This window comes from Miscanthus floridulus, chromosome 17 (genome assembly GCF_019320115.1).
Source record: "Miscanthus floridulus cultivar M001 chromosome 17, ASM1932011v1, whole genome shotgun sequence".
Classification (NCBI taxonomy): domain Eukaryota; kingdom Viridiplantae; phylum Streptophyta; class Magnoliopsida; order Poales; family Poaceae; genus Miscanthus; species Miscanthus floridulus.
In genome coordinates, this window is record NC_089596.1 from 86058220 (window position 1) to 86083160 (window position 24941).

At 53.5% G+C, this 24941-nt stretch overlaps 1 pseudogene; it reads right to left on the reverse strand.

Annotated features, from left to right (window-relative positions):
- Positions 1-1077: 1077 nt before the first annotated feature.
- LOC136517414 (putative leucine-rich repeat receptor-like protein kinase At2g19210) lies at positions 1078-24513 on the reverse strand (annotated as a pseudogene).
- Between the last annotated feature and the right edge of the window lie 428 nt (positions 24514-24941).

The following is a 24941-nucleotide window of genomic DNA, read 5'->3' on the forward strand; positions in this document are numbered from 1 at the left end:
TATAAAACCCCACATGAGCATAAGATGTGTCGATGTTTTATGATGTGTACCCCACCATGTGTCACAAGGCCTAGCGAGACTAGTTTCTTTGTTTTTACCTCTCCCAGCAAACATGCACGTGCTTTCAGAATGAGCTTTGGTCCCAACTGTTTTCGAGTGCTAGCTCTGACCGGAACACGTGTGTTTTTTATTTGCTTCATTTTTATTTTTTCATGCGTTTTTATGCGGCTTCAACAACCAGATTGCTGAGCTTCAAAACACTCGTAAGCTGAGCAGATAGCCCCGGTGCGGGAATGACATGCCGCTGTGCGAGCCCAGCTCCACCACCATGAGGCTGCTGCCCTCCCTCCCCGCCCTGACGTCCCCAGATGCTGCCTAGCCTCTGCCTCACCGTCATTGGCGCGGGCGCGTCTGGCCTAGCCCCTCCCGCTATGCTCCAAACTGGTGGAAGGGAATGAAGAGATCGACGCACGGGCCCAGGGTGGCAGTGAGATAGGGTGAGAAACGTTGGAGCTTGAGCTCTACCAAACACATTAATGAAATCCCAACTCCACCGTACAACTGCTCTATGGTGGAGCTGATGCTCTAGAACTGCTTTCAAAGTTAGAACTCTGTCAAATAGGCCATTTATATATGGAAGCTTTCATGATAACAAAAAGGGAGTTGCTAGGAACGGTACGGTGAGCACTGTACCTTGACATTTGAAAGCTCCTCCCCTGGTTTCATGGATTTTGCCAAAAACCATTTGGATCAGCTAATTCCAACAAAGAGATCTAGATCCAGCGAACAACAGGATACTTATCACTAAAGAACAAAAGGGGAAGTGTCTCACCGTGAAAAGCAAATCCAAGACAAATACATCGATTACATGGTCTTACAATGAAAAATTGTAAATTGAAGACACTCCAACCGTCTGAACATTTCCGCATGCTTTGGCATATGCGTTTCGTGCATATATCAATTGGTCTTCCTCGTTTCTTTTCTTTTTGGTCCATTTCATATGTAATGGCTATACATGTACCAGCTTGGTGTGTGTGTGTGTCTATATATATATATATATATATATATATATGTGTGTGTGTGGTTGCAGGGATTTTCTTATTTCATAATACATTGGACTGAAAAGTTCTTCATAAAAAATGCCTGAACATTTCCATGTGCCTTGGTGAAACAGGCAACTAGTCTTTACCTCGTGTCAGGACCTGTAGCCAATGCACTGCTGTGGCTCATGTCAGTGGATTGGTTAGCAACGTGCGCATTGTAACCCAAGGTCGTGTCGCCGCTGTCTCCGTTGGAGAAGAAGCTTTTGTTGGCGTCGCCCCCGGTGCGCCCCTTCTCGAGGTCGAGGCACTCCAGGAGCTGCGCCACCACGTCGGTCATGGTGGGGCGCTGCGCCGACGCCTGCTCGGTGCACTGGAGCGCGATCTCCGTGGCTTTCCACACGCTGTTGACATCATGGTCGCCTCCCATGGACGCGTCCACCACGCCCTCGATGTCGCCGCGTGCCAGGTGCTGCCGTGTCCACTGGATGACGCTGGTGGGCTGAGGGCTGTGCAAGATAGGAAGCCTCCCTGTAACCAGTTCTAGCAGCACCACGCCGAAACTGTACACATCGCTCTTAGTGGTTGGCTGCATTGTTGCCTGGTACCTGCACGTCCATCCATGTGGTGTCAATTGTACTATACTAGTCTCGTCGTTCATAAAAGCAAACCCTATTGCTGGCCTAGCCCTTTTGAATATAATGGATATGGATGTATCTAAATCTGTTTTTATTATTTTTCTCTGTCCAAGTGTACATCTGTATTTGAAAAAAAAACATGAGTTTCGACGGATCTCGGGTCGGCCGGGGCCTTTGTTCCCCAACTATACTACACGGGCATTGTCGCCGCCGTCCGTGATTCTTCAGAACTCCGCATCAAGCCCCACCGCCGCGCCATGGAGCTACTAGCTCTGGAAACTCCGACACCCTTCTGCAGCTAGCAATTCGATCTGGTGCCGCGTACTGCCTCGCCACCTCCCTGAACCACCCGGTGAGCTTCTCTGCAGCATCCACCAATCTTCTACTGTCACCGACTGCAAGAGATGAGGGTGCCTGAGGGAGACGCGCTCCGACCAGCGGGCGCCCACGCCGCTGGCGGCCACGACCGCAGACCGGAGGAGGAAGGCCCCATCCCGCTGGCTCCCAAGAAGCTGCCAGCAGGGGAAGGTACGGGAGAAGATGCAGGTCCGGAGCTCCTCGACTGGGGATCCATTGAAGACGAGGATGGCGTCTTTGGCCAGTTGTCGACGGGCAAGGTCCAAGATCCAGATCCGGCGGGCTCAGAAGCTGTACAGACGGGCGCGTGGCAAATCTCGGTTGCTGGAGAGCTACGCGTCGATACAGAAGGGCTAAGAGGAGATGCAGGGGGTGCAGGCGCAGTTACTACCGCCGCCCACCTCGACTTGGCCGGCGCCGGTGGCACTGCTGTGGCTAACCATCTAGTCCCCATTGGCACTCTTCAAGCAGCCCATCCGGCCTACCTGGAGGCGCCGGAATCATCCATGCGGCAAGGCTACCTCAATAGCCGGCAGGCTATGGCTGCTGGTGGATCGGGAGGGGGTGGAGAGTGCACTGAATCTAGCAATCTTCATGGCCCTGCCCTGAACTCTGCTGGCGCGGTGTGCGACGCTGCGGACCACATCATCAATGGCCCTCAGCCGGCATCAACATCGATGCGTGCCTCGGACCGGAGGGCACAGCTGGCGCGCGCGAAGGGAGCCTGGTTGGACACCGTAGGCGACGCAACGCGCTGCGGCGATGCCAGGCACATTAACCCCTCTGCTGCTGCACCGGCGACGGAGGCGCGCATGGATGGCCACGGCAAGTGCGAGGTAATCGAGAAACTTTCACAAAATTGTGTTGCTGCGTCTGAGCTTTACCGTCCCGAGGCGTCGAACGATCCAATTCGGGGTGCGCCGAGGGGGAAACGGAGTTACTGCGACGCTGTGCGCTCGCACGCATCACCTGCTCGGGTTAATGCCCAACAGAGCCGACTGCATAGCAGAGTGAAGCCCCAATGGAGGCCGCTGCTCGTGGCGGGGAAGTCCGGCCCGCCGGCGGGCTATAAAACCTCCTTCGCCGGCAGGTGCTTCCGATGCCTTGGACAAGACCATAGACTTGCATATTGTCGAGACCCTCTCCGCTGTCTGGCTTGTTGCCGCAGCGGCCACCTTGCCCGTCACTGCCCTGCAAAGCAGGCGGGTTTCCATTGCCCCCTGATCCAATCCAGACTAAAGGCCCCTAGATCCTCCATCCATCCCCGCCTTCTCTTCCCTGAGCAAGTAGCGCCTAGCATCCAGAGCCGTCTGGTCTTCCCTCCGCTGACGCAGGGGGAAAGCGAGCCGGAGGAGGTGAGGGGGCGCGAACAGGAAATTGTCAAGGAGCCACCAACCCCGGCGAAGGAGGAGCTGATGCCTGGTACCCGGGGATGCCAGAGAACCGCCCTGCTTCGGGCAGTGCGGCAGTGATTACTTTGCTGGACATGACGGCGGAGGCCACCAGGCTCCGCACCAAAGCTGTGCTCCTGGTGGTGAAGGCCAGGCTGCCACATGTCGACATCAACATTGGTGACGTGAGCAAAGTCGTGGCCGGCTGCGTTCGCATGCCGCCGAACGAGATGCGCACGACGCGCCACCGCCCGGAGGACTTCATGATCGTTTTCGAGGAGGCTCACCAGAGGACCCTGGCACTCCAGGTTGGTGTTGTGCGGGTGAAGGGCGTTCTCTTCAGTATCATTCCGTGGCATGAGCATGCTCATGGCGGGGAGGTCACCTGGCGGTACCACGTCAGGATGGCCATCGAGAGCCTGCCTAGGCACGCCTGGAACCTCGCGGCACTCGGGGAGATGCTGGGCGAGGTCTGCCTCTTCGACAAGATTGACCGTGCCACGTTCCGCCAGCAGGATTCGGACACGCTATACTGTTGGGCCTGGATGTGGTTCCCAGACCTGCTGCCGCGCGCCAAGACGGTGACTTTCTTCGAGCACGATGCGGGCCAGGCGCCACCGGTGGCCGAGACAGGGGGCGTGGCCTAGGGAAGTGGCTCCACCTCCGCGTGGCATGAGCCACAACCTGCTCATCCACCTCAACTTGGTAGAAGACTGGAGCCCCCCTAGGACCCGTACCCCTAGCTCGAGGCAGAGTGGGGCTCCCTCCTCTGTCTCTTCTGAGTCGGATGAGTACCCCAGGATCTACAACTTTGATGACTGGACTCCTGGCATGCTAGACGGCCTCCGCATGAGGCCAAGGGCAGATGCTTGCCGCCCACCTCCTAGGGGCGCACCTGCCAGAGGACATGATGGCGACAACGGAGATGGTGATGGCCAACGGTGCCACCCTTGGGGCTTCCTTGACCGGGGCAGGCAGGCACTCAACCTGCTGTGCCATGCTGGAGACTCCACCAGCAATGGGGATGGTAGTAGACAGCGCACCCGCTCCCCACCACTGGCCAGGCAATGGATTGCTGATGTGGGCGATGAGGCATTAGAAGGAGGCGGTCATGGCAGGCAACTGGTGCGTGACAGACACAACTCCCCGCGCATGCGTGATCCGCTATGGCGAGACGATGCCGATTGGGAGCACCACAGATCACGCTCCCCTATGGCCAAGTCTCAGTATGGGGAGGTGGCCATGGTGGCTGATGCGGAGATGGACTTCGGCAAGGGGACCTCGGCTCTGCCCTGCTCATGGGGACACTTCCCAGGGCGGTAGGAGCGCCCCCCCCCACCACCAAGGCACCCAGACCCAATGCTGGACTTCTACAAGGAGACGTGCATTGGTGACATCTGGTCTGCCCTCACCCACCCCCTTGGTGACTACGACCCGATGATCGGGGAGGCGTTGGTGGTGTGTGAGGATGCGATGACCAGGTCGCTGTCTTTCTCCCTGCCTAGAAGCCCATTGCTGGAGGAGCAGCGATCTCCGGTGTATGTGGCCAACTCCAAAGCCAACTGGGACAAGCTTAAGGAGCTGAACAAGGCGGCTGCCCTAGGATATGGCAATGTGATCCACTTCAGACCTGGGGGCTGGGGTGCAGCAAGAGATTGAGGGCTAGGTGATCACCACTGGCATCACCGAGCAGGCTGCGGAGCTCATACTGGAGGACCGTAGGAATGCCATTGTCGAGAGCATGTTTGTCCCTTGCCAGCAGCCTGTCCTAGAGATGCCGGCTGCACCAAAGCAGAAGAGCAAGGCTGCTGACCAGACGAAGGTGCTGAAGACTGCAGTGGGGGCCTGAGGAGGAGCACCAGGCAGCTGGCAAAAGGCTGCTCTATGTCGGTGCACAAGCGTGCAACTCACAGACTGATCAAGGCATTCGAGACAGTGGGGCCAAATGAGCCGATTGGGGATTAGGCGTTGGCAGCCTTTGCCAAGCGCTTTGCCGCACCGCTATCCCCACAATAGATTGCAGCAGTGCGGAAGCTTACTTCGCTGGACAGCGGGCCGGTGATTACCGCAGTAGCATAGTTGGCGGCAGTTGAGGGAGCTGAGGCCATGGAGGATGGTGGAGCCTGAAGGGGTATGCACTAGAGCCTAGGCAAGGCAAGACTGTGTTATGTTAATCAGTAGAGTGTTATGTGTAAGGGGGCATTGTAGAGCGGTGTCGGCAGGGATCATGTCCTACCTTTTATCGGGTCAGTCCGTCAAGGGAGTAGCCATGTGTTTGTGTCCTGATTGGGAGAGAGCTATGGTACAAGATTCTTCCAATGCAATACTTAGGACTACCTCTCACGCTTGGAAGGTTAAGAATGGTGCACCTGCAGTACATCCAAGATAGAGCTAAAGGGAGGGTGGCTGGCTGGCAAGGGCGCCTGCTGAATGTTGCTGGCCGCAGGGAGTTGGTGCGCTCTGTGCTTAGCTCCCTCCCAGTATACCTGCTGACGGTTGTGAAGGTACCCAAAAACTTCTTGAAAGAACTGGACAAACTACGTAGAAGCTTCTTGTGGGCTGGCGACAAGGAGCTTACTGGAGGGAAATGCAAGGTTGCATGGAACAAAATATGTACTCCAACAGGCAACGGTGGCCTAGGCATCATCGAACTTGAGAAGTTCAATCGTGCACTGCGGCTTCAGTGGCTCTGGTTCTCATGGGATGACACAGCCAGACCCTGAAAAGGAATGGAGCTACCGGTTGACAATAGTGACATTGCACTCTTCAATGCTGCTACAAGTGTGGTCTTAGGAAATGGGAACAAGGTTAAGTTCTAGTTCTCTCGCTGGTTAGATGGTCAAGCACTTGCAACCTTATACCTGGCCTTGTTCAGACATAGCAAGAGGAATAACAGAACAGTTTGTGATGCCCTGGATGATGATAAGTTGATCAGAGATGTCGACTATAGCATGACAGAGCGGGTGGTTGAGGAATTTATATCACTGTGGACTTGCTTACAAGGAATCATTGTCCAGCCGACAGATGAGGATAGGATCACCTGGCTCCACACAGCGGATGGCCAATACACTGCAAGATCGGCATATAGAATACAATTCCGTGGAATGGCCTCATCCATGACAGCTGAAATCACATGGAAAACAAAGGCGCCGCCAAAATGCCGCTTCTTCACTTGGCTGATGCTGCAGAACCGCATTTGGATAGCTGCAAGGCTAATGCTTAGGCAATGGCCAAATGACTACTTTTGTCAACTCTGTGTAAGGAACCTGGAAACGGTCTCACATCTTTTTCAGGAATGCGGCTACTCGAGGAATGTCTGGGACAAGGTGGGCTCCTGGATCTCAGCGGCTGCTCTAAGGCCGACACACTGGACACCGATGGAAGATCTTGGGCAATGGTACGCTGACATGGGCAACAATGGGACAAGAGATGCAAGAGACGGGGTACGCTCGATGATCATGCTGACAACCTGGGAGCTATGAAGGGAGAGGAACAATCGGGTTTTTCACAGATCCTCGAGAACGCCGGAGCACGTCTTCAGAGCTATACAGGAGGAAGCAAGGACATGGATACGGGCCGGAAATAGAGGACTAGAAGGAGTGCTGCCTCCACTGGAGCAGCCTCTTGTAGATGCTATAAATCCTATGTAAGATACAACTGTAAAACGTAGGGGTGGCATGACACTCACTAGGATGTGAAAACCATGCAAAATGGGCGATCCTTGTGCCAAACCTTGTAAATATTATGCTCTTCCCTTATCAATGAAAGCCAGTGACGGATCTTTCGGAAAAAAAACATAGAATATCCAACAGTTATCCGTATCCATGATGAATAAGAACTTAGTGAATGAAATATTTTAAAAGTATCTTTATGACCGATAATATTAGCTTCAATATTATTAATGGTTATCCATTAGGTCATCTCTATGACTAATGATATTAAACTCAATATTCCTTGCATATATGTTGTTGTAAATTATTTTATTTCTTGGATGCATTTCTTTTTTACACTTTAATTTATAGATTTGAATCTTATGGCATTTTTTTTTGAGATAAATCTGATGGTATGTTATTCACTTTAATCTCTACTTGCACAATAATATTTTTTTCCCAAAACTATCGATAAAACAAATAGATAGTCGATATCAACTAAATTATGTAGATATTTGAATACGGGTTCGAATTTAAACTACCCGTTTTCTATTTGTATTCAATAATATTCAAATTTGTATTTGTATCTGGCAAAAAATATATTTTCTATCAGTGTCTGTTCCATTTCCACCCCTAAACTTCGGAGTTACTGATGGATAAAAGAAGCATAATTTCATGATCATGGAGGCATGGACGTACTCTGGATCGACGTATCCTGGTGTGCCAACAAGTCTGTTTGTGGACGCATGAGTGTAGGTGTCACGATCCAAAGCCTTTGATAAGCCAAAATCAGCAACCTTGGCCTCCAGTTTCGCATTCAGTAGGATGTTGGTTGTCTTCACGTCCCTGTGAATGAGAGGCGGGTTGCAGCCCTTGTGCAGATACTCTAGCCCTACATTACATGTCATCACTCACACTTCTAGCACAAATAATCAAACTTTTAACAACAAATATGACTTATTGTACATGAAATTTATAGAATTGTGTACCCTGCGCTGATTCCAGTGCTATTCGAAGTCTCTGCCCCCAAGTTAAGTGTTTTCCTACAGACAGAAGAATGATAGCATGCGAAATTCAGATCAACAAAGGTGCTGGGGGGAAAGGGAGCCTTCCCTCGAGGTCATTGGTCATAATGTTTTCCAGGTCCCAGACTAGGAAGGAAGGAGAGAAGTTGATCCTCTCACTGTGCAAACCGAAGGAAGTTCTAAACTGCTAAACAATATGCTACGTACCTGCAATGTGCTCTTGCAGGGATCCTTCTGACATGTACTCGTAGACGAGCGCCATGTACACCCCATCTTTGCAGTAACCGATCATGGACACGAGATTCTTGTGATGGATCCGTGTCAAGATCTGTGCCTGGAGAGGTGGCCAGAGATGATGACGACTAGTCAATTTCCAAGGAGCCAGAAATTCCCGGATGAATTGAACATGTCTCTGGAAATACGAATTGCATGCATGCGTCTGAAAGAGATGGCCGGCTACCTCCGTGAGGAACTCCTTGGCACCCTGATTGGACGACTGAGACCTCATCTTGACCGCCACCTGAGTGCCATCCTCCAAGAAGCCCTCGTAGACGTATCCAAAGCCGCCCCGGCCAATTACACGCTGGAAGTTGTTGGTGATCATCTCTAGGTCCTCGTATGTGAACCGGCGGTTCTCAAGCCGCAGCGAGCTGCGTCTGTGTTCGTCGCCTGCAACAATTAGAGCAAGGCTCGTCGAAGTCTTGTCCCGGGGCTTCACAGAGACGTCCACTGACCCTGAATGCACCGGCAGATCCGTGGTCCTAGCTCGTTCAGGATGGCCGATGGCAAAGAGGACATGGCTAGCTAGAGCGCGGTCAGTCGATGTTTTATAAACTTACCTCGCTTATTTCGCCGCAGCAGCAAACAACATAGCAGTACTGTCAGTGCCACCACAACCAGAGCCATAGGAACAGCGACGTAGATGGCTACCTTGCTCTTTCCTTTCTCCGTCTGACATGAATCCCCGTTGGTGCAAAGGTTTGGATTATCGGCATAACTACACACAGATGAGAGAAAGTCAAGATGCTGTCAGCCAGGAAATTAAGGCGGTATCATGCATGTCTGCTAGAACAAAATTAAAGAGGATCCGTGAATGGACATTAGATTTAAGGAGCCGTCTTGGATTTTTTTGAGAAGTCCAGGGGGGATTGATCCGCTGAGCTGATTCCCCGTCAAATCTCTGAAAGGTGTAACATTTATGTGAGCCAACGTGATGCTGATGAATGCATATATTGGTTCATAAAAGAAATTAAAATCTCAGGAAACTAATGAAGTTGGAACGTGCAGAATTTGTCGAGTTAGCAGACTTACAGAGTTGTCAGTGACGGTAATTGTGACAGGGCGCTAGGAATTGAGCCCGTCAGGTTGTTGTGCGACAAATCCCTGCAAAGATATGTATCAGATATTATTATGACTACGAGGTTGAAATTAGCAGATCAAGAACTAGAACTCCACACGTACAAGGATTGGACGTCCTTGAGATTTGCGAAAGCAGATGATATGTCACCGTTCAGACCACTGAACGACATGTTTCTGCAAAATTATAAGATTGGACGCGGTTTAAACACGATCGACAGCTACTATTACCCATGCGCAGTAAAAGCAAAGTAGTGTTCTGCGTAGATGACATGTGACAGAACCACTTACACGCCAGTAATTTTTGGAGGACTGGAAATGGCATAGCTGCACGTCAGACCATCCCACCTAAAAGTCTCCGCAACGCACGGGTCTCCCATCCAGTTTTTCTTCACCTGATACTTCGCCTTGATGGCCATCATAGCAGAGACTGTTGATCGTATTGTACTCAAGTTGAGTTTCAGTTCATCCGGTATGGTAAGTGTCAGTGCGTCTATATATATGGACTCATGCACGAATGGCACATACCGTCCTCCGAGTCCGTGCCAACGTCGGTGGTGGAGATGACGGTGAAAACCTCGGCGGCGTTGATGATAGGCGGCAGCGTTGAGGTGGCTGTCTTGACGATGGAGACGTTATACCGGGTCTGGTCGCTATAAGGGCTGGTACCATAGACGTAGCCACTGTAGAGGTGCTTTGGCGTGTAATCATGAAACCACGGCTTGTCGTTGTTGATGTTGATGTTGAACTGGCGAACGCCGCCGCCCTGCAGCACATCGGCGAAGTGGAAGACCGGTATGTACCCAAGCGACGGGCCCTTGGACTGCGGCTTAGAGTCCCAGTGGTAGTTGATGCTGTTGGCAGCGTCACGCGGTGTGATCGCCGTCTGCATCACCTTAGACGGCGCCTCGAAGAGGCCATTGTATTCGTTCTGCACCGTTTCCGTCGTGGATATCACGGTCCAGTCGGTGGCGTCAATTATAGGTATCCATACTCTGTCGTATGGATCGTCAGGGTACCTGACCATTCAATTGTTTTCACGGACAACAATTGGTCAATTTAAATTGATGGATGGCTTTTTCTAAAGCGACTTTGAGCCACAAGGAAAGGCTCAGACTCAGCCGAGTTTTTTTAACCTGTTCAGTATCAACATTTCCCCACAGCAAGGTATGGGATCGGTCGGGTTTGGCCGGTGTTTTTTTTAATGAAACAGGTGGGGTTCCCCCTACTGGATTTTTATTGAAATTAAAAGACAGTTGTTCCACTGGATACAATTAAGAAACAAAAAAGGAAACCAAAAAATTAACGCAATTACACAAGGGCTTCTAGCCATGAATTAAACAGTGGTTGGTATCTAGCTTTTGCTCTGAGCTTAACTAGAACAAGTTCCTACCGAAATACGCTTCTGCAATGAGTCACTGAATGAATAGATTTGGTAGTTTATATGATTGTAGTTAGATATTGCTATATGTATCCGGTGAGGAAAATATACATATTTGGGGTGTGCAGTTGTAGAGGCCAAAACTTTTTTTCATTGTGGAAAAAATGTATCCAGTGAGCTCTAATTAACTCTTAGTCTCTAAACTCTATATATAGCGTCTGAGAGCCTCGATCAATCTAACCCCACGCATATATCCAATCAATCTACTATGCTTTCATGGTATCACGAGTTTAGGGTTTTATTCCATAGCTGAGACTTCCGTTGTTGCTGCTACTCCCCTCCCCCCACCCCCTAAGGAGGGTCTTAGCTAGATTATATGGTCTCAGCTAGATTATTCTCTATCGAGGGCAGCATCCTATAGTTTTGTTGGGACCAATCTAGATGATCCTCCCTATGTATCATCATCAAGCAGCATGGGGAGGTATCTTAAGGCATCTTCCAATCCACGTTGTTAGGCCCGTCAACCATGAGCACTATTGAACAAGTGATCATCTTGCACCCTGATGCGTGGCACCGTGACTGTCGCCATGGGCGCTACACATCGAGGGTGCCATCACCAGCTAGGATGTGTCATGCTTGGTTGTGTTGTGGTTCTCCAAGGAGATGATATTGTTATTATTTTTTGTTCGAAGATCGAGGTTGTGTTACCCTATCTATCGACTCCTTGATGTTCAATCGTCAACTCTCCCATGAATGAGGTTGTCATTGCATAATCTCCTAGTGTCGGTGCAGAAAGTGACCAACACGTAAATATTTATAGTTTTGTTGTACGTTGTGATCGGAGGTAGCCTAGCACTTAATGACACAGGGTTTGTACTGGTTCAGGCAACGTGCCCTACGTCCAGTTTGAGTCGGTCGGTGACTTTATTCCTGAGCCCAGGTGCTTGAAGTTTGCTGTGGGGTTACAAACAGAAGGGAGAAAGATGGGGGGTACAAGAGGTCCGGTCAAACTCTGGTCTGAAGGGCCGAGAGTGACGGGAGCCCCGCTATGTGCTAAGTGTTCGAACGTGTGCTCGGTATAACTTTAGAGTGTCTAAAGTTACAGAGGGTGAATCAACGTAAGTGAACTGATCGATCTCCTTGTTGGGAGAGAGCGCATCCTTTTTTATAGATGAAGGGGATGGCTTTACAAGTGAGAGGGAGAGAGTACGTATGCTGCTAAGTCTTGCTACCCACGCCGGCGGGTACCAGATGATGGTAGGTGCCCACAATACTGTTTAATGTCAGATGCACGTGGGAGGTTGCGTCGTCTTCTTCTGGTATGGCAGATGTTGGTGTCTGCCTCACTGTTGATACCTAGAGGCATGCAAGGGGTTTTACCATGTTCGCCTGGCACGGTAAATGCCGGCGCCCACAACACTGTAGGAGAAAAGTCGGCGCCTACAACACTGCTTGGGTTCTATCATGCCAGGGAGGTCACATGGTACTGTCCTGCAGGTGCGCAGGGTATGGTCCTTGGTATTGCGGTTGACTTGAGTGCCCTGCCTTACTTCCTCCATCCGTTTCCTGGTCCTTACCGAGCGGGCGTCCCCGGTCGGTTGGTCCCAGTCGGCTCTAATTGCGCCAGTCGGAGAGGAGCTGTAAGCAGGGGGTTCGGCGCATTCCCGGTCGGAGAAGCGGGTCAGAGTCGAAAGTGGTGTTTTGGCTAGGCCTTTCGGTCGGAGAGGCCGTCCGGAGGCGGGCTGGAGACCGAAGCGAGCACTCCGGTTGGAGAGGTGGGCCGGAGTCGAAAGCGAGCGCCGTTCCTCCTTGGCCTGGCCTTCCGGTCAGAGATTGGATCGCCCTTCTGGCCTATCGTCTAGGTATTTGGGCCGGCCCAGGAGTTGTGCATCGTTCGCAATGTTGTCTTCTGGGCCGAGCCTTTTGTTGGAAAGTCGGTCTATGAGGGACCCCGGGTTTATGAACCCAACAGGAGCCCCCGAGCCCTCGGGCGATTCGGGTAGAATCGTCTGGGGGATTTTTGTCTTGACGGCGGGTGCGCGCAAGCGCACCCACGCGTAGCCCCCGAGCCCCCGGGCGATTCGGGTGGAATCGTGTGTGGGGTTTTTTCGTGTTGCCAGCGGGGGAAGTTTTGTTTTGTCAGCGGGCGTGTGTGTGTGTGTGCATTTTAGTCGAGACAGAGTCATCAACCAAGGTGTCGTGCTCGTAGCCGAGGCAGAGCTTGTTGATCCTGGTGTCGGTGTAGCCCACGCAGCCGAGGCAGTTTAGTTTAGGGATCAGGCGAGACGGAGCTCGTGGATCCTGGCGTCGGTGTAGCCCACGCAGCCGAGGCAGTTAGTTTAGGGATCGGGCGAGTCGGTGCTCACGGATCCTGGCGTCGGTGCAGCCCGTGCAGCCGAGGCAGTTAGTTTAGGGATCGGACGAGACGAAGCTCGTGGATCCTGGCGTCGGGCGCACCGAGACGGACTTGCGGATCTAGGCGTCGGGCACGCCGAGGGATTTGGGCGAGTCGGAGTCATGGACCCAGGAGCAACCAAGGTGTTTTTGAGTGTCTTGAGCCCCTGGGCCCTGTTGGGCTTGGTAGGGGTCGGTTTGAGTTTTGTGCGTTACCCCATCCTTGGTTTCTCACAACTAGAGGGGCTGAGCTAACGTCGCTTGCCTCGATCGCTCGGGCTCGAGTGATGCGCTTGGTGAGCTCGCTAATGGGTATGATCGAGTGAAATCCGGGTCCGTCATTCGTGACGGGGTCAGCATAGCCCTCTTGTGATATTCCACTGCTCCTTAACCTGCAACCCAGCAGATGCCTAGGTCGTTTCGGAGACCGACCCGAGTGGCCCGCTAGCCTCCCCTCGATGGAGATTCTGTGGGTTTGGTAGAGGTTTAGGATCGAACGAGAAGGTTGAGATGACCCTATCTGCTTCGGGGTAGACTGAGTAAGGGCTGCATGAGGCTCATCTGTGTTTTCTCCCCTAGCTCTATTTGATGCGAGGCGGCCTCGAGCCCTTCATGGGCTGGCCTTCGAACCCTGGTTGGTCATCGCTCTTGTTGAATGAGGCAACTGCCGCTTCGTGACGCAACATGGAGCGTTGTGATGTATTTGACTGCATACGCAATGCTTTAGCCCCCGAGCCCCCGGGCAATTTGGGGTAGAATCATCCAGGGGCGCGGGTGTATGGAATGAATGCGTGTATGGATGCATGAATGATTATAAAGAAAGAGCTAGGGTCGGTAATGTTACCTTGATGACTCAAGTGATGGGGTTTGAGGAGCTCCAATCGGAAATGTCCGACCGGGATCCGTGCTTGTCGTTCATGACAGGAATCGGCATGGCCCACATGGGGCGTCCCTCTGCTCCTTACCTGTCTCTCAGCGTTCGTCTGAGCCGTCTAATCGACTCAGGAAGCCCGTTGGTCTCTCCTGGCGGAGATCCTATCGTTTGGGCCTTTCCAAGTCCCACCTGGGAAGACAGAGGGCCACCTACGCACAGTGGCACCTTGTTTCTCGTGCCCGGTGTGTGGTAGCGGTGGGCCATACCTAGGCCACATCCCATCTGACCAGGTGTCGTTCTATCAGGTAGGGTGCGTCTCATCAGTCAAGGCGCGTCCCATCGTATCCCATCTACATTAAATGGGGAAGGGAGAGGGTTTTTCGCCCCCGTCGTTTCGCCTTTCTCCGATTGTCACGCCTTCCCCAACTGTTGTGCCCTTTTCTTTAAGTAGGAGAAGGGAGAGGGCTTTCGCCCCATTCCTTCGCCTATTCCTCATCTGCCATCTCTTCTCTTTCTTCCTTCTCGCCAAGAGCATCTGAGTGCCACGATGATTCCTAGGAGAGAAAAGGGAGAGAGCGAGGGAGAGGAGAAAACTCACAAATCCATTCACGAACCCGAAGCGAAATGTCGGGCTGAAGGTCATCCGTTGTGAGGGAGTCGGTGTTGGAGGCCTTCACCAAGAACTGGGTTTCTGCCGCCGAAGAAGGTGGCGCACTGGAGGGCTCCTGGGAGAGAGGATTTCCCGCAACCTCGGTCGGGCGAGGTGGTTTCCTTCCTTGTCTTCCACGAGCGTGGGCTAGGATACCCCCACGCACTAGTTCCTGCGTGGGCTCCTCAATGAGTGGGGTTTGGAGCTGCAACACCTCAATCCGACTGGGGTGCTACATATCGCCGGATTTGTCACCATGTGCGAGGCCTTCCTTGTGATGGAGCCGCACATGGACTTCTTTCGGTGGATGGTCTCTGGGCGAACTTTGTTGGTGGGGAATCCACCCGAGACCGTGCCAGTGGGGGGCTTTGCCCTGCAGAAGAATCCTAGCATGGGGGGCTCGTACCCCATGTATATCGCCTATGATTCCAATTGGGGGTGGCATGGGGAATGGTTCTATATCAGGAACCCGGTGGGGGCGTTGTTCCCCCCTTTCACTAGCAGGAGGCCAAAGAAGCTGGATAGCTGGTCGTGGGGCCCCGCCAGTCGATAGAAGCATAAGGTGGAGAGCATCGAGGCGGAGCTCCAGAAGCTTGTGCGGCGTGGCCTTGATGGGGTGCAGGGTGTTCCACACCCTCTTGCACCATCGGGTTGCTCCACTAGCGGAGAGGACACGGCCGATGTGGAAGTACAGCGGACCGATGGACCCTGACTGTGCGTTGCTGGAGGAGCTACCAAACGATGAGGTCTGGAGTTGCTTTGACCGGGTGCTGCAGCTGAGGCCCAAGGAGAACATCGATGGAAAGCTCGGACCTCTTAACTCCTCAGTGGTGTCCAAACTAGTATGCTCCCCTTTCTTTACTCCGTGTTCTTTTCCCCTTTGTTCTCCCGCTTTTTTGATTGAGTCGCCTGTTTCGTAGGGACTTGGAGTTTACAAGTCCCGAACGCACCTTCCAAAGGGACCGGAGGGCGCGGCTCGATAGGCCGCCCAGAAGGAGGCGGCAGGATGCCAGGAAGAAGAAGAAAGCCGAGGAGGCTCGATGGAAGCATGAGAAGGAGATTACCCAGCGCGTGTGGGCCAGGGAAAATAGGAGCGACGTCGAGAAAGAGCTCGAGTCAGAGGACCCCACAGAGGTGGGGGATGACATGATCTTCTCTGAGGAGGAGGAAAACTGGGAGGTCATTGCGACCTCGGTGGAGCGTCGCGATCCTATGGCCACGTCCGCTGGCGGCGAGCAGGAGGCAGAGAGGTGCGGCAATGTTCTTGCGCCGAGGAAGCGTGCTGCAAGTGCGGACGCCGTCGGCGAATGGGAAGCGAAGCGGACGCGGTCACCGCGCCCTTCGGTGGCATCGCCGGCCTCGTCCCCGCCTGTTGTGGACGCTGTGGGACAAGCTCGGCGGTCGGAGGAGCGGGTTCGTACCCGCGCGTTTTTGGGGCCGGCGCTAGTGTGCGACCCGCAACAGGAGGACGCCCCGCCAGCTGCTCCAGTCAGCGTGCCCTGAGCCGAAGGTCATGGTGACTCGTAGGCTGAGCAGGAGCTAGTTGGGTCAACTGCCCCGGTTGAAGCGAGGGGACACAGGTCGTGGCCCGGGAGCGGTCCTCGCCCTATGGGCCCAGTCGTCGTCGGGTCAGGGTTTCAGAGTCATACCGCTTTCATCTCGGTTTGCCTTTTTGTTTCTTTTCGATCTTGCTGTTAGTTTTTTGGAGTGTGACTTGGCCTGTACTTTTTCGATAGCGGTCGGATGCTGATGGGGCTAAGCATCACCCCAACTCCCGTGTGGGAGGATTGGAGGCCCACCTTGCAGCACGCCATGGCGAGTGGCGGGGAGAGCATGGTGGTGGTGGCGGGGAGATCCCGGTGGTGACGTCGGAGGCCGTGTCGGAGGTGTCCCTTGCGGCCCCTCCTCCACCGGCTATGGTGGAAGAGGAGAGGGAGACTAGGCTCCCTAGCCTTGCCAGGCAGAGGGCTACATGGCTCACCTCCTCGGTTAGCACTGTAGGTGCCAGGGGGAGATGCGGCTGGGATGGAGCCAGAACCCCTGTTGGTGGCCCGTGAAACCAAGGTGGTGGAGATCCCCTCTAACGATGAAGTAGATGATGAGGTGGAGCCACCGGTGCTGTCGCGGGAGCTGGCGATGGTCCGGTCGAAGGCTGGGCCCTCCAGCGGGTTGGAGGAGACCGACCTGGTGTGGTCCTACCCCAAGGACCCAACGAAGGTTTGGTTCATCCTTCGAGATTCGCAGGAGTGTTAGCTCTGGGACATCCTTGGGGAGAGGACTCGCCATGGAGTCCGATCTTGCCAAGCTATCGGTGAAACTTGAGGATGCCTAGGAGCGGGTTAAGTCCATCCAGCGGTTGGTCAAGGTCGACATGCGCCACGCCGTGGAGGTGAGTTTCCTGCGCTTGTCCTTGACACCTTGGTCTCTCGTTGGTTGCCTCAGCATGCTTGCTTCTCGTTTTTGTAGGGTCTGCAGGAGATGTCGTGCCACAAGTCCCATTTCCTCCGGATGGAGCACGCCCGAATGGCCGAGTTTGAGCGCCAGCTAGAGTCCGCCCACCGCGAGTCCCAGGACCAGGTGGCGGAGCGGGCGATCCCCGTCGAGCAGGGGCTTGAGGCGGCGAAGGCCCACCAGGCGGAGATCGAGGCGATGCTATGGAAGTCCCTGGCGGACACCAAGGTGGCGCTCCGAGGTACCCTAGAGACCTTGGAGACAAAGCGGGGCGCCCTGGCGTCGGAGTGGAAGGCCTGGTCGGAGGCTGACCAGGAAGTGCTCGTGCTTCGGGGTCGGGTGATGGGGACGGAGGTGGCGAACGTTCGGCTACGCGAGCAGGTGACCCGGTAGGCAGAGGGACTCTCCATCCTCGAGGACTCCCACCTTGGTACGTACCTTTTCTATTTTTCATCATGTTTGTTTCTTCCTTTAGCTTGCTTCTAAGCTTGTCGCCCTTCTTCCAGAGCTGGGCGGAAAGGTGGAGTCATTGGAGCAGGACCTGGAGACGGCCAAGGCAATGTTTGGCCAGAATACGGAGGCGCTGGCCAAGTCCCTTGAAGAGTGACGTGCTCTCGAGGGGAAACTTGACCAGATCCGCAATGTTGCCTAGCTTGTCGTCTCGGAGGTCTTCGGGTCGGCGCCAAGTACCAGCCCGCCCACCATCCGGCTGGCGGAGGTTCCGGATGAGGTCTGGGCCCTCATCACCGATGGGCTGTTCTATGGAGCGTCGGGGGTGTTGACTTTGGTGGCGACGTTCCACCCAGACCTGGACTTTGCCACCATCTGCAGTGGGTATGCCGACGGCTTGAGCACGGAGGGCATCCAATCGCTCAAGGAGAGCTTGCTGCCACACGCAAAGTTGGTGGCCGAGCAGGTCCCCACGTAGTAGGTGATGGATGCTCATCATGCAGACATGGCCGGAAGCATGCGTTAGGAGGACATCACCCAGCCTGCGGATGGCATGGAGCCTGGGTTAGAAGTGGACGTCGCCCCACCTTCAACCGAGCCAAATGTCGTCCAGCCGGGGAGCGAGCAGCCCGTGCCTTCGCTGGTCGCACCGACAATAGATGCCGCCGGGCAGCCACAATAGCTTGTAAAGTATAAGTAGTTTAGCAGATGTAAAAAGTTAAGTTTGTGGGGGAGCCCCCATGTACTCAATGAATACAATCAGTTTCATTTTTTGTGATGGAATCACTCCGTTCGGGGAAGCTTGTCCCATTCGTTCCTTAGTTTTACCTTAGCATAATTTTATTTTTTATTCTTTCTTTTTCGCACTTGCCCGTTCGTCCCATAGGTTGTAACCTTTGGAGCCCGGGCGTGGCCTGCGAGGCTCAGCTACTCACAACCGTAGGTAGAGGCGGGGTGCGATCGGTCAGAATTTTTGAAGCAAAGCTACATAAGGTAATTTAAAGGAATGAACTACCCTTTTGTTCGGGTAGGAAGGAGTTTTACCATATGATAGTAAACAAAAAGAGAGGTGGTAGTGCACCCCGTGGAGCCCCCTAGCGACCCAGGGCGAAAGTGTTCGGGTCGGGGCGCTTTTATAGGACCAAACGTTAAGTAAACATTGGTAAGACTAAATTTTTAGGGGGGAGAAACGACGTAGTTGTTCGCTGTTCCAAGTGTTGGTGAGAACGTTGCCGTTGTTGTCCTTCAGTCGGTAGGCATCCGGTCAGATCACCTCGGTCGCCATATAGGGACCTTCAGTCGTCTAGATCCTTGTCTGCTATGCCCCCTTTCTTGGCCGCTGCTTCTTTGCCTTTTCCTTCCTTCGGCCCGCCGGCCTATCACAGAAGGCGCTTGAGGAGCTCACAGTCCTTGTAGCGGTGTTTGACGGGGTAGGCGTGGTTGGTGCACGGGCTCTCCATGAGCTCGTTGAAGTGGTCTGGAAGGCCTTGCTAGGGGCTGCTTATCCGTGTGATCAGCCGTGGCGACCAACGCGGAGTTGGCCGGTCGGCGATGATTTTTTTGTTCTTTTTGCCCCTCTGCGTGGAGGGGCCCTCGTCCTGATCCTTGCACTTGGCCTTGCCTTTGCCCTGGCCTCCATTGAAACGCTGCGGGAATGGCACTCTCGGGATGCGTCGGACCAAAGGCCCGTGGTCCCAGGCCATCCAAGCTAGGACTCTGATCGTCCGGCTGGTGACCGCGCCTGGGGTGTGTTTCACCACTCCTTGTGATGGTCCGGCTGGGGTCTGTGTCGCCTACCATCACTGTCTCTCGATGGATGTCATCATCATGCCAGGACCGACGCCGGTTGCTGATGACGCTGTGAGCGTCTTGGTTCAGCCTGAGCCGTTCGCGTACAGGCGGTCGGTGTGGAGCGGGCACCTGGTCAGACCGGGGCACAGATGCAGCCTCTTGTGCCATGCTTGACTGGCTGTAGCGGTGAGCGGGTGGAGCGATTAATTGGGTGCGTCCCCACTCCCCTGGTGGGGAGAGAGGCCGTGAGTCGGTGTCGTGATGCGAAGCTCTCTGCCTGTTGAACGGCGGCAGTTTCCACCAGTACCCGGAGGTTTCGGTGGATTGTCTATTCCTGGGGGTCGTTTGGCTCGGGAAGGCCGCGCAGAAGCATTACCGTAGTGGCGATGTTCTGGTCAGCCCGAGTGAACTATGGGGGATCATTCCCCTCAGTCCATGACGTTGCACTGGACCTGGCGGGCACGACCACGGGCACCGCTTGTCGGTTTAAGCGCACGGGGTGCAGTGTGGTGCGCCGAGCATGTCGGTGCAGGTGGCGGCTAGTTCTGCCACCATTGTCGTAGCCCCTCGCCGTGCTCTCAGGTGAGCGCGAGGGTCCCCGCATGAGGGTCTAGAGGGGTGTGAGTCTAGCAAGGACTCCGCTACCACCGGTGGCTGTCCTAGAGCGTCCGCCATAGTGCACTCCCAGGACGGACGGTGGCTAGGTGTCACGTCACCGATACGGAAGCCATCACTCTCAACATCGTCATCCATGAGGTCAAGGAAATAGGTGGGAGCATAGCTCGCCATCCCCACGAATTCGAACATGAGAGGGGGCGGCGCCGGCATCCTTCAGAGGCCCCGGGCGTATGCATCCATGGGGGACGTGAGGCCATAGGGGAACCAGGACGCATGACGGTCGCGGCAGGGACAATGGGGTCCCTCTGGATAATCGACGGAAGATAGTGAATAGCGAACAAATAACAGCATGTACATTACTCATAGCGGGGTTTGAGCAGAGCGTTTGCTCAGAATGAAGCGTAGGCGCCTTGTCGTTGAAGTCGTTGGGTGTCCCAGAGCCAACGGGGGGCGCCCCTTCGACAGGCGCTGGAACGAGTGCCTCCTCGCGGAGGTGTAGTATGCCGAGCCGGTAGGCGACGAAGTCCAGGCTTCCGAAGAGGAAGGCCTAGGATGGCTTGAAGATAGGTGGAACCCACATCCCAATAGGTGGGAGTGCGGAAAACTCCAGTGAGCCGAAGCGAGTCGTATCGCTTGAGCCCGCCATGGCGAAGGTGGCGGAAAAGTGGGCCATCCAATGACCAAAAGTGTCAAACGTACAGCGTCTTCCCCACGGACGGCGCCAACTGTCGGTGCAGAAAGTGACCAACACGTAAATATTTGTAGTTTTGTTGTACGTTGTGATTGGAGGTGGCCTAGCACTCAATGACGCGGGGTTTATACTGGTTCAGGCAACGTGCCCTACGTCCAGTTTGAGTCGGTCAGTGACTTTATTTCTGAGCCTAGGTGCTCGAAGTTTGTTGTGGGTTACAAACAGAAGGGGGAAAGATGGGGGGTATAAGAGGTCTGGTCGGACTCTGGTCTGAAGGGCCGAGGGTGATGGGAGCCCCGCTATGTGCTAAGTGTTCGAACGTGTGCTCGGTATAACTTTAGAGTATCTAAAGTTATAGAGGGTGAATCAACGTAAGTGAACTGATCGATCTCCTTGTTGGGAGAGAGCGCGTCCCCTTTTATAGATGAAGGGGATGGCTTTACAAGTGAGAGGGATAGAGTACGTATGTAGCTAAGTCTTGCTATCCACGCTAGCAGGGTACTAGATGATGGTATGCGCCCACAATACTGTTTAATGTCAGATGCACATGGGGGGTTGCGTCGTCGTCTTCTGGTATGACAGATGTCGGTGCCTGCCTCACTGTTGATACCTAGAGGCATACAAGGGGTTTTACCATGTTCACCTGGCACGGTAAATGCCAGCGCCCACAACACTATTGATGCCTAGAGGCACGTGGGGGGAGCCTTACCGTGTTTGTCTGGTATAGGAGTTGATGGTGCCCACAACACTATAGAAAAAAAAGTCAGCGCCTACAACACTGCTTGGGTTCTATCATGCCAGGGAGGTCGCAGGGTACTGTCCAGCAGGTGCACAGGGTACGGTCCTTGGTATTGCGGTTGACTTGAGTTCCCTACCTTACTTTCTCCGTCCGTTTCCTGGTCCTTACCGAGCGGGCGTCCCCGGTCGGTTGGTCCCAGTCGGCTCTGATTGCGCCAGTCGAAGAGGAGCTGTAAGCAGGGGTTCGGTGTATTCCCGGTCGGAGAAGCAGGTCGGAGTCGGAAGTGGTGTTTTGGCCAGGCCTTCCAGTCAGAGAGGTCGTCCAGAGGCAGGCTAGTGACCGAAGCGAGCGCTTCGGTCGGAGAGGTGGGCTAGAGTCGGAAGCGGGTGTCATTCCTCCTTGGCCAGGCCTTCTGGTTGGAGATTGGATCGCCCTTCTAGCCTATCGTCTAGGTATTTGGGCCAGCTCAGGAGTTGCACGTCGTTCGCAACGTTGTCTTCTGGGCCGATCCTTTTGTTGGAAAGCCGGTCCATGAAGGACCCCGGGTTTATGAACCCGACACCTAGGAAGCAATAACACTACTAGTGGTCAAGCTATCTTCATGGTCATTGCCTATCAAGGCTGACACCACCCATGCTTCTAGTCCTCGTTACGTTGGCTACAGGTTGGATTATGTGCATATTGCTGCCACCTTAGGACATTGTCTCCAATGTGGCTGCTAAATGCTAGCATGTGTGAGCAACCCCGTCTACCTTCACCATTTGATCAGCTCATCGTCCTATGTCGATCGTCGGATAGAAGCTAGTGATTATGTGTACTCGTGTGTTTCTGTTGATGCTTTGAACCCATGCCTTCCTCCATGGCCTGACCACATTGACCTCGACCTTGGCTACTTGGTGAGATGAAAAGAACGACCGTATGCATGAGCTACTCATTGGTTCTACTCATGTCACAACATCTACAATGAGATTGAATGCATCGAGGTCCCCATTTTGGGTTTCAGTGATTGATGAGCGCAAGGGTATGTGGCTAACTTTGTTTTACAGGATTGATGAGAAAAGTTTAGTCACATTGAGGCCACATGGTTATCGTGGCTCCCATAGATTAGATTCGGCAATGAAGGTTATTTGTGAAGGCTAAGGGCAAGGTAGTTTCACTTGGTGTTGGGAGTACTGAGGCTTAATAGCGTTATGGCTTTTGGTTATCTTTGGCCATACTCTATTAAGAGTAGTAACTTCATTAAAGTTAGAGTCAAGAACACTTTGATGCACATATGTGAGAAACTCCTAGGAAGTTCAATCATGAGTGGCTCCAATAGATAAAGAAATCAAGGATTTCAAAGAAGTTGAATTAGATGAGATCGAACTTTAAACAGAGCCAGATTTCAGGTTAGAAGGTCATCGGATCCGTTAATCCAGGCTACAGGATCTGCTGCTGCAATACTATGTGTTAGTCAGTGTCATCCACTGGATGATACATCAATGGATCTTGTGTGGACAGGTGGATAATCCGGTGATACTGTGTAGGCCTTTATCAATTTGGACATGCTCGTTACTAGAGTGCACAGTATGATTCTATTGCACTTTCGTGGGTCCAATAGCTCTTTAGTGTGCATCTTATGATCCATTAGTGTACCTTAGTGGTGACGACTTATCATCCGGTGTAGAATATCCAAGCATATTTGGTAGTGATTTTTGGAGAATTGGAAGAGCGGAGCCACCCAGATGATTCGATGTCCTTTAGTGAGACACAATTATCATCCGATAATGATTTTTTAGCAAGGCTTTTTTTCAGCGTCTAGGATCTCACCATGGAGCTCTATATATCCAGTTTGTCTGTGTTCTTTGGCTGGTTTTAGCTCTTTGTGCACAGATAGTTACACACATATTAAAAGGCTTAGTGAAGGGTTTGAGGACATTTCAAGTCAAGAGGAGTGTTTGTGAGTGAACTTAATGTGCATCTTTGTGCTATTCGCTTGGAGTTTGAACAAGTAAAGATCGAATATTTAATACTCTTGGTGTTTGCCGGTACTTAGACTGTCCAGTGTAGGAGACCTTCCTGATTGGGTTTTTGTTGGGAAGCCTAGCTTCACGCTTGGTTTGAAACTCGCCAATCCTAGAAGTATAGAATGATACTTCTAGTGGATCTAGAACCTTGATGACTCAATTCTTAGCAGGTGTTCCACTATGGATTATGAGGTTAATGACAACTACTCCATACCACGGAAAAAAATCCTATTATCCTCGGAACTCAACATACTTTAAGAAGAGGATGTAGCAAGAATTAAGCCCCTTGCTTAATAATAAATACTCTAGCATATAAATCTCCGGGTGAAGTGACCGAAGTTGTGTAATATGCTCACCTAACAATGTCTGTACTATCAGTCGGGCCAAAGTTGCGCCTGCCTTCCAGGACCAGTCCCTGTGTCAGGTTCACTTGCGGGTAGATGGAGCTCTTGAGAGGCCTCAGCTCCAGCCCGGAGATGAACAGCGTCCCGGAGCCGGTGTTCACCAGGCAAACCTGGACGAAGTCGTCCGGCACGACAACGATGGCCTCCGTGACGACTTGGGCGTCCGGCGGGTCCGACACGTTCACCGTCTTCCATAGGTTGACGCCTATGTAGAGGTCGAAGACGGGCGGCCGGTTGAGGCCGTCGTAGTTGCTGTACATGAAGCTGGCGCGGAGGACGTACTTGAGCCCCACCATGAGGGACCGGAGCGTGTAGCAGTTACGCGCGCCGTCGACGAAGCTGCGCACGTCGCGGTAGATCCTCGCAAGCTCCGGCGTGACGTGCACAGCGGAGATGTTGTAGTTGTCGCCGGCGTCGTCGGTGAATGCGGCGTCTAGGGCGTACGACAGCGTGGTGGTGTCGTCAACGTAGCTCGTCGTCCCCGGGAAGCCACAGTCGATGCTGATGAAACCACCGGTCTCAGTGGTGGTGGTAGCTCACGTGAGCGCGAGGCAGAGGAGTAACAACCACGGCCTTGCCGCCTGTGCTCCCAGCTTTGATTGCCTCATTGCCTTGCCACCACCTATTCTATTCTCACTGGAGCCAGATGCCCAGATAGTATAACTGTAGGCTTCTCTGTATTCAAGGCTTGGACATGCGTGCTGTTGGGGGAGCCCATACGGAGTATGGGCCAACTCCCCCTCGAAGAGGCCTGATGAAGGAATAATGGCGGAGGCTCTCCCCAAGACGGCGGAGGCCTGGACGACGGAGGCCCTCCCCAAGACAGCAGAGGCCTAGCCGGCGGAGGCTCTCCCTAGGACGGCGGAGGCCAGGACGGCGGAGGCTCTCCCTAGGCCGGCGGAGGCCTAGCCGGCGGAGGCTTCTCCCTAGGACGGCGGAGGCTCTCCCCAAGACGGCGGAGGCCCATCAAGGAACGATCAAGTCAGCAAGGCATACGTGAGGTCAGTTGATGGGCCTCTAGTGGGCGTCGGCTTAG